Consider the following 12894-nt stretch of genomic DNA (forward strand, 5'->3'; position numbering starts at 1 on the left):
AATATACAATGGGGAAAGGACAGTCTCCTCAATAAATGGTGTTGGAAAAATTGGACAGCCACATGTAAAAGAATGAAATTGGACCACTGTTTTACACCATACACAAAGATTAACTCAAATGGATTAAAGACTTGAATGTAAGACCTGAAACCATAAAACTCCTAGAAGCATAGTCAGTAAGCTCCTTGACATAAGTCTTGGTGATGACTTCTTTTGAATATGACACCAAAAGCAAAAGGAACAAAAGCAAAAGCAAACAAGTGGGACTACATCAAGAAAAAATGTTTTTGCTGAGCAAAGAAAACCAACAAAAATGAAAAGGCAACCCAGTGAATGAGAGAAAATAATTGCAAATTATATATCTGAAAATGAGCTAAAATACAAAATATACAAAGAACACATACAACTCAATATAAAAGAAATCTAATTAATAAAGGGGCAGAAGATCTGAATAGACTTTTTTCCTATGACATACTGATGGCCACCAGGTATATGGAAAGATACTCAATATCATTAATCATCAGGAAAATGTAAATCAAAACCATAATGAGATATCACTCCTGTTAAAACAGCTGTTATCAAAAAGACAAGAAATAACAAGTATTGGTGAAAACGTGGAGAAAAGGGAACCCTTGCGCATTGTTGGTAGGAATGTAAATTGGTGCAACCACTATGGAAAACAGTTCAGAGATGCCTCAAAAAATTAAAAATAGAACTTCCATATGATCCATCAATTCTACTTCTGGATATTTATCCAAGAAAACAAAGATATATACACCCTCATGTTCATTGCAGCATTATCTATAATAGCCAAGACATAGAAAAAACTTAAGTGTACATGGATGGATGAATGGATAAAGAAATTTTAGTATCGCCTTTTTGTTGTAGGCCCGTGTGGCTGCTGTCAAAATGGGCAAGTTTATGCAACCCTGGAAGGTGGTGCTGGCCTTGGCCGGACACTACTCCAGCCGCAAAGCAGTCATTGTGAAGAATATTGATGATGGCACCTCACCCACCCCTACAGCCATGCTCTGTTTGCTGGAATTGACTGCTGTCCCTGAAATGTGACAGGTGGCATGGGCAGAAGAAAATTGCTAAGAGATCACAGATCAAATCTTTTGTGAAAATTTATAACTACAATTACTTCATGCCCACAAGGTACTTTATGGATATCCTCTTGGACAAAACTGTCATCAATAAAGATGTCTTCAGAGACCCTGTTCTGAAATGCAAGGAAGGCCAAGGTCAAGTTTGAAGGGGGGTATAAGACTGGCAAGAACTAATGGTTCTTCCAGAAGCTGCAGTTTTAGATCTTTTTTGCTTCAGTTATTAAAAGTCAAAAAAAAAAAAAAATCCCTGTGTCTGCCTGTTGCATGTATTATTAATCTGGGAAAGGAAAACAGTCATAAGATGAGTGACAGTGGTGGATGAGGGGCTGTGGGAAAAATACAAAAATGTAAAATAAAATCTAAACTGCCTTTGGAAGAAAATAAATTGTAGTACAGATATACAATGGAATATTATTTAGCCATAAAAAGAATGAAATCTTGCCATTTGTGACAGCATGGATGGACCTCGAAAGCATTATGCTAAATGAAATAATTCAGACAAAGGAAGACAAATATTGTATGAGCTCTGTTAGATATAGAATATAACAAAAACTCCAAGCTCATAAATATAGAGAACAGATTGGTGATTGCAAGAAATGGGGGTAGAGGTGGAAAAAGTGTGTAAACTGTTTTTTTTAAAAAATAAATTTAATAAAAATTTAAAACAAACAAACAAATAAATAGAGTTGAAGCATTGATAAGCTCTCACGAAAGTAAGAAATTCTCAAGTCAGGCACAGATAAAGAATGTCAATTCAAAAAAACTAAGTAGAGCTCTGCAGCTGGTCTTCACTTTAAAGACAATTGCCAAACCACATGAACTTGAATTTAAGTTTTCATGGACTCATGGAAGGAAAGACAGAAAATACAGCCCCGGGTCTGCTAAAAGCAGGGAGTCAAATAGATTTCTCTGCTGAAGCAAGGACTTGCAGATTGTAAAAACCCTTTTAGTGTAACAATGATTTAGAATCCAAAACAAAACCAATAAAATCTTTTCCAGTGGATTCAACAATTAATTGTCTTGAACCTTCATAATGAGTCCTAAATAAAAAATGACCAGTGAGAACTGATAAATATTACAGCCCTTCCACAGCCCTTCCAAGCTTTCAATCTATAATCTCACCGTGATTCAACATAAACTTCATCACATATTTAAATTAGAGTGGCCCTGTATTTACAGCACTTGGTAAAGTCAAAGGCAAATTGCTTCTGTAGTATTCACCTTTATGCCAAATTGCAGGTAATTCCCATGAATAAAACTCCAAGGAAAACAAGATCATAGAAAAAACAAAACAAAACAAAACAAAAAAACAACCAACAAACTAAATTCACAAGGAAATAAGGTACCATGAATAAAAACCAGTATTAAACAACAGAGAGTGGACACAATATTACAAAATCATCAAATCAAATAATCAGATAAAGATTACAATAACTATTTAATATGCTTAAAGAAATAAAACACAAACTTGAAAATATGTATAGAAAAAAAGGAACTATAATCAATGACCAGACTGAAAATATTGCAAATAGAACAGCTGAGTTTAATAGCATATTAGAGAGAGAAGAAAAGGGAATTAGTAAAGTATAAGATGGATTTGAAGAAATCATCTTGAACCGTACAGAGAAATGATCTGGAACACTTAAAAGAGAAGCAAAGAGGCACAGATATTGAAGAAAATCTAGCATACATCTCAGAGTTCCTAGAGAAAAGAGAGGGACAGAAGCAATATTGGAATGAATTTTGGCTGAGAATTTTCCAGTACAAAGAAGAAATCAAACCACATTTTTAAGAATCCCACCAAACTACAAGCATGAAAAATAAAAATAACTTAGATACATTATAACGAAACCACAGGACAATAAAGAAAAAGAGCACATTTTAAAAGCAGGCAAGCAGAAATAATAGAACATTTTCAAAACAGTTATGCAAACTGATTTCTCAGGAGTAACAATACAAATCAGAATGATATAGTCAACATATTGAGAGACAATTACTGCAGCCTAGAATTCTAAACCCATTAACAGTATCTCTGAAAAACAAGAGTGGAACAACGACATTTTCAGACAAATGAAAATTGAGAGTTTATTAGTAGTAGCCCTGCACAAAAACATTCTTAAGGGTATGTTTAAGGCAGAAGGAAATTCCTCTCACATATAACTGCAAGAAACAATTAAAAGCAAAGAAAGTAGTAAATATGTAGCTAAATTCAAACAAACATTGAAAATAATACACAAAATGTTGTGGACTCACAAAATAAAGGTGAAATACACTATAATGATATTATTAGGACACACACTAAGGACCTCTTTTAACTTAATCATCTGTTTAAAGGCCCTATCTCCAAATAGTGTCCCATTCTGAGGTACTGGGGATTAGGACTTAAACATACGAATTTTAGAATTTTAGGGAGATGCAATTCAGTACATAACAGAGGCCTAGAAAAGAAACAGTCATGAATAAGCCTGGAGGAAAAAGTGTCAGGGAAAGATTTCTCCAAGAAAAAGAGACTATTGCCATTCAGAGGTAATTAACTCTTTCATGGGAGAGTTTGGGAAAATGCAATAATAGGTGCATAAACTTTAAACAAACAAATCATGAAACAGTTATTAATTCTAGGGAATCAAAATGTACAAAATAAACATAATAAATCACACACTTCAGCTATGGATTATATTTACACAGTCATAATAACAATGCAGTATAATGATTTAATGAAATATCCTGTGCTAGGACTATATTGGGAAGATGGAGAAAAATACTGAGAAATTGGGTAATGATGCAAGAGAGAAACTTTTATTTTCCATGGTAGAAAGCCAATAGATGTTTAAAATGGTAAATTTGGGGATTAACATATGCATGCTATTTAGAAATATGATGGTATATAATGAAAGAAACAATGAAAAGATTTGAAAATGATATCCTTTGGGGAACAGGATTCAGTAGGTAGGGAATGGCAGGAAAGGGGACTAGGCATATATTACTTTGATAAAATAAGTTTAACATAGTTAGAACAGTATAATATTGTTTTATTTCAGATTATAAAATTAATGCATGTTTGTGGTAGAAATTTTGAAAGATACAGAGGTTCCCCTCCAAAAAAAATATTTCACTCTTATGGTTATCTCACATACACACACTAAATTTGCTGTTTTATGAACTTATTGCCTAAAAACATATGATTTTTCCATGGTAATCCTTTTAATATACACTTAAAAAAATGCAAGGAAACCCAAAGAAAAAGATCACTAATTCTTCATGGAAATGAAAAGAACACTCCACAAAAAAGTGACACTTGAACTGGACCTTAAAATATAAGAAATAATAAAATAATTGAGCTCTTACTATGGGTCAGACAGTTAGCTAACTGCTTTGCATGCATCATATCATTTAATTCTCATTAAAAAATCTGAAAGAGAGAGACTACTATCAATCTCAATTTTACTAGTTGGAAGTTAAAGCTTAGTGAGGTTTTGGCTCAAGGTCATTTGGCTGATGTATGGCAGTTCTATAATTTTGAATATCATGACGACATGGTAAAGAGTTTTCTATATGTTGGTAGAACATACCCAGATGCCCAGTCTCCCTGACCAACACCTTTGTGATTAGCCTCTTTACCACATGCAAGAGTTGGTTAAGTGAGAAAGCAGGCGGGATATTGAAGATAGAAGGAACCATACATATAGTTATTAGTCCAGAAACATGAAGACTTAAGGCTTAACCTTGAGACATTTTTTTTTCCCTGTGTGGTGGAAATCACGATATTTATAGAATGAGATTTGGTTAAAGAGGTTAATTGAGGCCACAATAAAACAAACAAAAAAACAAGACAAAAAAACACACAAACACCTTGACGAGCATGGACTTCCATTAATGGGCTCTGCTTCTCAAACAGGGACATCCATTAGTGGGAAAGAAAGTTTATGAAAACAGGATAAATAAGACTCAGTTTTGACTGCCTAGTAAATAATTTAAAACATTAATGTTTTATGAAAACAAATGTAAATATATCATAGAGTAGAATGCAAAACATATCAATTTTTAAGTTAAAGCTGAAGACTTTGAAGATTTTTTTTTTTTTTTTTGGCAGGCTCTTATGAAAAGCTCCCAAATCTCAAGGGTCTGAGTTAGATATTCTCTCTCATCAGGAGTCTTGAGTGGAAAGACTGTAAGGAATACTCTATGGAAAAATACGTAATTGAGAATGACACGATTGATCAGATTTTTTTAAATGTTATTTACCCCTAAAGGAAATATCATAACAATTAACCATACTAATGGTAACAAAAAAATGTAGTCATATTTTTTTTTCTTACTGACCCTAGACTGAAAATATATTAATCTGCACCAATGGCAGTGTTGATTTAGGAAGAATGTCAATGAGTGAGAAGCCACAGTCTAAACTGGGAAATAAAAATCCTTACGTCTACTAAACTGTCTCACGAAGTTTCCTGACACTTAGTCTGTCTTCCCACTACCAAAATAATCGGTTCACTTGCAGTCTTGAAGTTATTTGGAGAACTTCAGACAAAACCCACCAGCAGATTGAATATATCTCTTTTCAAACAGAAATTCTGGCAACATGTAGAAACTGCTGTAAATTGTACCAGACCAAATGGAGAAATAGGTTGCCCGCTATAGTTAGTTTGCTGTAGTTAACTTTCCAGAGTGAAAAAAGACAAGATTAAAACCTAGTGCCTTCTAAATGCAATGTGGTATCCTTGATTGGATATTGAGATAGAAAAAGGATATTAGTAGAAAAACTGGTGAAAATCAAATGCAGCCTGGAGTTTAGGTAATAGTAACTTACCAATGTTGGTTTCTTAGTTTTGACAAAGGAACCATGATAATATACAATTAACTTAAGGGGAAGTGGGTGAAGGATAAGTGGGAACTCCCTGTGCTATCTTTACAACATTTCTATAAATCGAAATTATTCCAAAATAAAACATTAAAAATTTTAAAACCACTGACTTCAATGTTAAGGAAACAGAAATATTTATTGATTTGATGCCAAGTCCCCAAAGAATTCTAAAAACTGTTATAAGGCATACTTAGGATTTCAAACATTTTCCCCTGTTGCTTAAACTCGATATTCAGAATGCCTCATTTATTCATCATTACTAAGTTTGTTACATTTATTAGATATTTGATATAGTTCTAGCTGGATATTTTAAGTGAGATATCCATTTTTAAATCCTCACTTAGCTATGCTTGGTGATTAAAAATGTTGAAGATTCATGACGATCACTTGTCTGTGATACACACAGTGGATTTGCATCCCTCCTTGCTGGCATAAAACGTGATTATGACAGGAAAGTAAAGGTGGGGAGAGGTGTTCTCCTCCTTGTGACTCTTTGCTGAGAATCAATAGCTCTAGTTGTAGATCACGCAAGGTCTGGACCACAGAATGTTCTCAGAGAATTCAGCTTGGCTAGTTTCAAGACTAGACACTCCTTGGACATACAAAAGCAAGTCTCTTTCAGGACTGGGTGATGCTAAGTCGGTCACCCTGAGTAATCCCTCTGAAGAGCACTACATTTAAAGTCATTTCCCTACCTTGTCCCCCTTATCTTAGCTCTCTGGCTGTTTCAAATAACCCTTCTTCCAAGATGTCCGCAGATTTCTAGATTTGGACAAAACTTCCCTTTGGAGAATCGACTGCTTAATTATCACTTCTTTATCATATCTTTCAGTGCTCCTTGTACTCAGGTCTTCTAAGTTCTATGGTGATTAAACTCTCTGACTGCCTGTTCTAATGCATTTGACGGGGAATTGCAGTTTCGCCAAACATATGTACGCCCTCCACCCAATTACATGTGGGAAAAGCGAGGGCATTCATGGTGTTCCCTCAAATACCAAAAGTCATTAATGGGTAAGAGGGGTCCAGACCCTGTAAAGAGCAAGAAAGACAATTAACCAAAGCAGGCGGAAAATTAACATCTTTGCCAGAAAGAAGCCAATGATCCTTTCTAATTAGAAGCCTTTGAAAAGAGCATATTATCTTATGAAGCCTCAGATTACTCATCAGTAAAACAATATAAATATTACTTATGTCACAGGGCTATTTTAAAGATTAAAAAAACTAGCATTTAATGGTACTGCTATCACAGGGATATAACAAGTACTCAGCAAATTGTAGTTATTTTTCTTGTTTTTATTTGTATAATTATGTCAGACTGTTAAAATATCAACTGATTTATTTGTCAGTTAAACTTGTTGCCCTGTAACTTATTCATTACTTGCTCATGTGGACCATTTCATCCATTGCATCAGGGAAGTTCTAATAAACTTAGAGAAAAGTACTTTGAGTTCTGAAGTCTGAGTCCTGTATAAATGTGGGACGCAGAAAACACAAGAAGTCTCACCGCTCTGCATCCCACTGTGGAAACTAGATAGCATCCCGATATAAGAAGAGAGAGGAAACATTGGAAAAGCTAGAGTAAAAGTGGGGCCCTCAATAAGGGGGAATTTTATGCTGCCTCTGGACAGAGTCCAAGTGAGAGAGAACGCTAGAAATTCCAGACAGGTGCAGACCAATTTTCCAATGAGTGGTCCACAAACAGCAATTTAAGGTCAGAACTGAAAAAAAAAAGGAGAGACAGTTAAGATAGGTTGTAGAGAGTGGACAGGATAGTGGAGGAAACATCTCAGGCAGAGAATTCTGGATGGGCCAAAACAGGGGTGAGAAAACATTGGTATATCTAAGGGACTACAAAAAAGTCACTGTGATTGTAGCCTGGTGAGAATGGGGTAGGTGGGGTGAGGCAAAAAGAAGCTAGGGACGACAAAGGACATCAGAGCCCAGAAGTAACTGTGGTCAGAATGAGGAACTTAGATGTTAGCATAATGAAAACTCTAGGGTGACATGACGTGACTAATAAATTTTAGAGGATCATTCTGCTGTGTTGGAAGGGATTGGACGAGGGCAAGAACTAAAGCAGGAAAACGAATTAGAAGTCCATGGTAACCATCCAAATAATAGACTGATTCAGAGCAATGGAGATAAAGATAAATGAACATATTTGAGACACACTGGAGGTGCCAAAAAAAAAAAGTATCCAAGTGCACACTCTGGTCAACGTTGCTCAAGCAGTAGTTCGCCATAATCAGAAGTGCTGGGACACTGATGGTAACCACTTTGAGCACCTCTTGTGACTGCAGAAGTCAAACGTGACTTGTATTCATCTTTTGTTATCGGTATATATTGACTATTACGATTTTAATAGTTTTTTTTTCCTTTCTTAAAATGTGTATACATTTTTTTGGCACCCGCTGTATTTTGGAGGCCGAATAATCCACCTTATTCACTAAAGACATCCATACCCTAATCTTTAGAATTTGTGACTATGTTTGTTAATGGTAAAAGGGATTTCGCAGATATGATTAAGGTTATGTACCTTAAAATGGAGTGATTATCTTGGATTATCCAGGGGCATCCAATCTAATCACATGAGCCCTTAAAGGGGGAACTCTTAAAACTCTCCAGCTGGAAGCAAAAGAGGGCTTTAGAGAGATGTGGTATAAGGAGAAGTCAGATATTCAAAGGCTATTGCTGGCTCTTAAGCATAGCACAGGCTGTACCTAAACTGAGGGGTCTAACACAGCTCACAGAGTTCCCAGGTACTCCAATGAGTAGAAAGTTTCCTGTGTGCCCAATAGTGTCTTGGAAATAGTAAGGGGTCAGACGTAGCCCCAGCAAGTTCTTTTGTTCCCAGATGGCTCAGGAGTGTCAAAAGGATCCTGTGATCTACAGAGAGGAATAAAAGTTTGGTTGAAAGAATGGTGAATCCCAAACACCATGGTGCCTACACCCCATTGCCTTGTCCCTGTGTGACTACATGGAGACAGCCTTGGGGAAAGAGTTTGGGGAGATTTCAAATTGCCCCGGAGGAACTGAAACTTGAAATACAAATTCAGTAATTCACTTTGGAAGTAGAATAAAATAAAGGGACATTTCTGGCCGGTGTGAATTTCTGGACCGCCATTCATAGTCGTGTAGTTAAACCACTGTCATCATCACCACAATCATCAACAGAGCCATCGTTTTCATCATCACAGAAGATGAAGAGGCAAATCGGCAGTCCAGAGAGTGAAACAGGGCAAGAAGAGGTGAAGATGTGTGGTAGAAAATGAAAGCTATAGAAGTCCATTTTATTTTACATCTGGTGTATGTCGCCAGTGGATAAGGGGGTTGGGAAACATGAGTAGGTTGTTTTCGCTCCGAGGATAAGTGCTGGACAATGACACTGCAGAAGCTCACCCGGCACACACAGGCGTGGCTTCTATGCTCTACTTCCTAACCCACCTTTTCATTTTATGTTCTCCCATAACTGCTTATTCATTGACTTTTTCTGTAATGTTTTTTCAATTTGTTCATCAGCTTTTCTGATTACCAAACAATGTGCTTTGAATTTGGCAAGATGACTGACTGATGAATAATTATAAATGCACATATTTATTTGCTTCACAACTGTTTTTAAAAGCTAATTCTTCTACAACTACCTGTTTGAACAATGCAATCATTTAAATGGATTTACGAAAGGGCATACTCTATAATGGTCTTTAGTTAATGATTCATTTGAGACTTAATACCTTCATGAAAATTAATCTCTGATTCACCTAGAAAGTACTGACAAATCTCTGCTCTTTTGCCTCTATGCCTACAAAATTATGTCCTCATATTAACTTGCAATAAAATATTGTACATTAATAAATTTTGGGGACACTCCTATAAGGAGTTAGTATTAGACTCATTTAGGGAAGACCAGATAAGAACCTTTTTATAGTAGGTACCTCTAAGCAATTGGGATACTGAGGGGTGAGGATATGGGTGATATTATCTCCCTTCTCTATTGCTGGAATTTCATTTCTATTAAGCACACATTAATTTAACTTTTTCAAAAAAAATGTTACCTAATGATTATGACTTCCTTGTTCCTTGTTTAATTTAGTTTAATTTATATACAATGGAATAATTTGTGGCTATCTTCATTTCCCAAGTTATTTCCTGGTTTCTGTCAAATGAATGCTCAGTTCAGACCACACTCTTTTGAACCCCTTTTCTGGTTTTTCTCTACTAGATTAGCCATCTAATGTAGCTTATTTTTCAATAATTATTCATCCAAGGACATTTATCTAATGTCAGCATTGTACTAGATATTGTGGAAGGTACAGAAGAGGCAAAGTTAGTAATGAAAAATAACAATGAACAATGTTACATGGTTAGAGAGTATTTTAAGAGCTTTACATGAATTACCTCCTTTTATTTCCCACAACATTCATTGACGTATACTATCATTCTCTCCATTTTATAGATGAGGAAATTAAGTTTTAGAGAAATTAAGGAAAATGCCCAAGGTCAAACAGGTGTAAATAGTAACAAGGATTTGAATGCAGCCTGTGTGACTCCAGCACCTGACTACTCAGACTCTTAGGTGGCTGTGAGGGGGTTACCGTAGAGTGGGAAGACTTACGCACGCACACACTCACACACAACCACATACAACCAACTGAAAGCCGTCCAAACAGTATTGGGCAAAGGTCATAGTTCATGCCAGTACCATGTCTGTCACATCAAAAACATGCAGTTTAGAATGGTGGAATCAACTAAAAAAACAAATGCAAAGGAGTGTGGATCAGAGTTCAGTGCTATAGGAATTTATAGATCAACAACAGATAATATAGTAAAGACACTGTAAGAAAGAGGTGGGCTTTTAGGCTGAGGCCTGAGCAATATTTAGGAAGGGAAGCCAGAAAAGGCATAAACCAAGACTTAGGGTAACAGTGAATCATGGATGTTGCGCCAACAGAAAGGAGATGGTTTGGCTGGCACAAAGAGGGATGGTGAGAGATAAATCCGAGAGCACAGGGGAAGTAGCTGTGAGACTGGCACCTTGGAAGCTTGGCTCAGCAGTCTAGATTTAATGTGATGTGAAAATGGGAGTGATGGTAATAATAGTAACAATACATAGGCATTCCAGATGGCTCTGTTCTTTCAAAGACATTATCTCACTTAATATGTTTGTGGAATATTAATCTGGCAGGAGATAGATTGGAAGAGAGAATACTTAGAGTCAGCGAGGCCCATTAAGACATCACAATTAGCCAGAGTGCAACGAGGAAAATCTGAGCTGGGGTCAGGACCATTAAGGGGAATGGAGGATATAATAGCTACCAAATGCCTACTATGTGTCAGAGACTTTATAGATGCTCTCTTAATGTTCAAAATAATTACATTATATGTGGTATTCTGGCATGCGGTCAAGGCCTAGTTTAAACCCTTACTGTGTGACATTAAAGCAAGTTATATAAACCTCCATTGCTTCATCTTTGCAACAAAATACTTGTTGAGCAGCTACCACATGCCAGGCATTGGGGTAGATATCAGAGAGTGGGGGACTAAACAGCCAAAGTCCTTATATTTGCAAAAGTCACAGTCTATGACGGAGACTGACATTAAAGTGTAAATGCATTCATTTCTCCCATTGCTGCCAGAACAAATCACCGTACATTTAATGACTTAAAAAAATAAATACATAAATAAATCTAAAACAATCCACACAACGGGTTTTTTGTTTTCCTCACTATTCTGTAGTTGAGACACCCAGGCTGGCTCAGCTGGTGTCTCTGCTCCTGGCTTCACAAGGCCAAAATCAAGGCATCAGCTAGCTGGGCTCTCCTGGAAGGATTTGGAAAGAATCTGCTTTCAAGCTCTTTCAGATTGTTGGCAGAATTAGTTGCTTGTGGAAGTAGGGGTGAGGCCCGTTTCTTTGCTGGCTCTCAACTATGGGCCTCCCTTAACTTCTCTTACGGTCTCTCTCTCAGTCCTTAGCACACAGCCCCTACATGGCAGAGCCATACCCGTCTCATGCTTAGAACCAGACCTCCTTACACCTGCTCTCTCTGAAGTCCTGTCTATTTCCAGCCGGAGAGAGTGCATTCCTTTTATGGGCTCATGTGATTGAATTGGCCCCACCTGGATACTTCAGGCACTCTCCTTATTTTAAGATTAGTAACCTTAATCACACCTGCAAAGTCTCTTTTGCCTTGTAATATAACAAATTCACAAGTTCAAGAGATTAGGTCATGGACATCTTGGGGGTGAGCTTTATTCAGCTTACCACAACCTCCAGAATACATCTTAAGTGTATTGAATTTTCTTTATTTCCATTGCCCCACACCAGTCTTTCATGTGGACTGTTCCCATGAACTTCTAACCAGTTATTCTGCTTTTCTCCTTTTATCTTTTCAGTCTCTTCCCACATAGCAGTCAGAGTGACCCTCTAAAATGTGGTACTCAAGTCATGCCACTCTATAGCTTCTGTTGTTCAATTCTAAGCTTAAAGAGATTTGTGTTAACTGCTCATTAGAAAAATTTGTCCCCCACCTGTTTCTTATAGCTTTTTCCTTCATAATAAATATAATCTGTAATTATAATAGATAAGATTAAGCATTGTACTTACTATGTACTAGGCATTGTTCTAAAAACTTGAAATATAGTAAAACATTTAATTTTCTCAAGTATCCTATGATGGAAGTACTATTTTTTCCCATTATTATTATTATTATTTATTTTTTATTCAGGTTTATTGGGGTGACAATGGTTAGTAAAATTACATAGGTTTCAATTGTAAAAATCATCAGATTTGTATGGAATCACAATATTATTATTATTATTTTTATTATTATATGCCACTTTTAATTAATTAATTAATTTTTATTTATTTATTTATTTTTATTAGTTTCAGGTGCACAAGACAAAGTAATACTTAGACATTTATCA

At 36.1% G+C, this 12894-nt stretch overlaps 1 pseudogene; it reads left to right on the top strand.

Annotated features, from left to right (window-relative positions):
• The first annotated feature begins 909 nt into the window (after positions 1 to 909).
• LOC117030932 (60S ribosomal protein L27-like) lies at positions 910 to 1310 on the top strand (annotated as a pseudogene).
• The last annotated feature ends 11584 nt before the right edge of the window (positions 1311 to 12894 follow it).

Source organism: Rhinolophus ferrumequinum, chromosome 11 (assembly GCF_004115265.2).
Source record: "Rhinolophus ferrumequinum isolate MPI-CBG mRhiFer1 chromosome 11, mRhiFer1_v1.p, whole genome shotgun sequence".
Lineage (NCBI taxonomy): Eukaryota > Metazoa > Chordata > Mammalia > Chiroptera > Rhinolophidae > Rhinolophus > Rhinolophus ferrumequinum.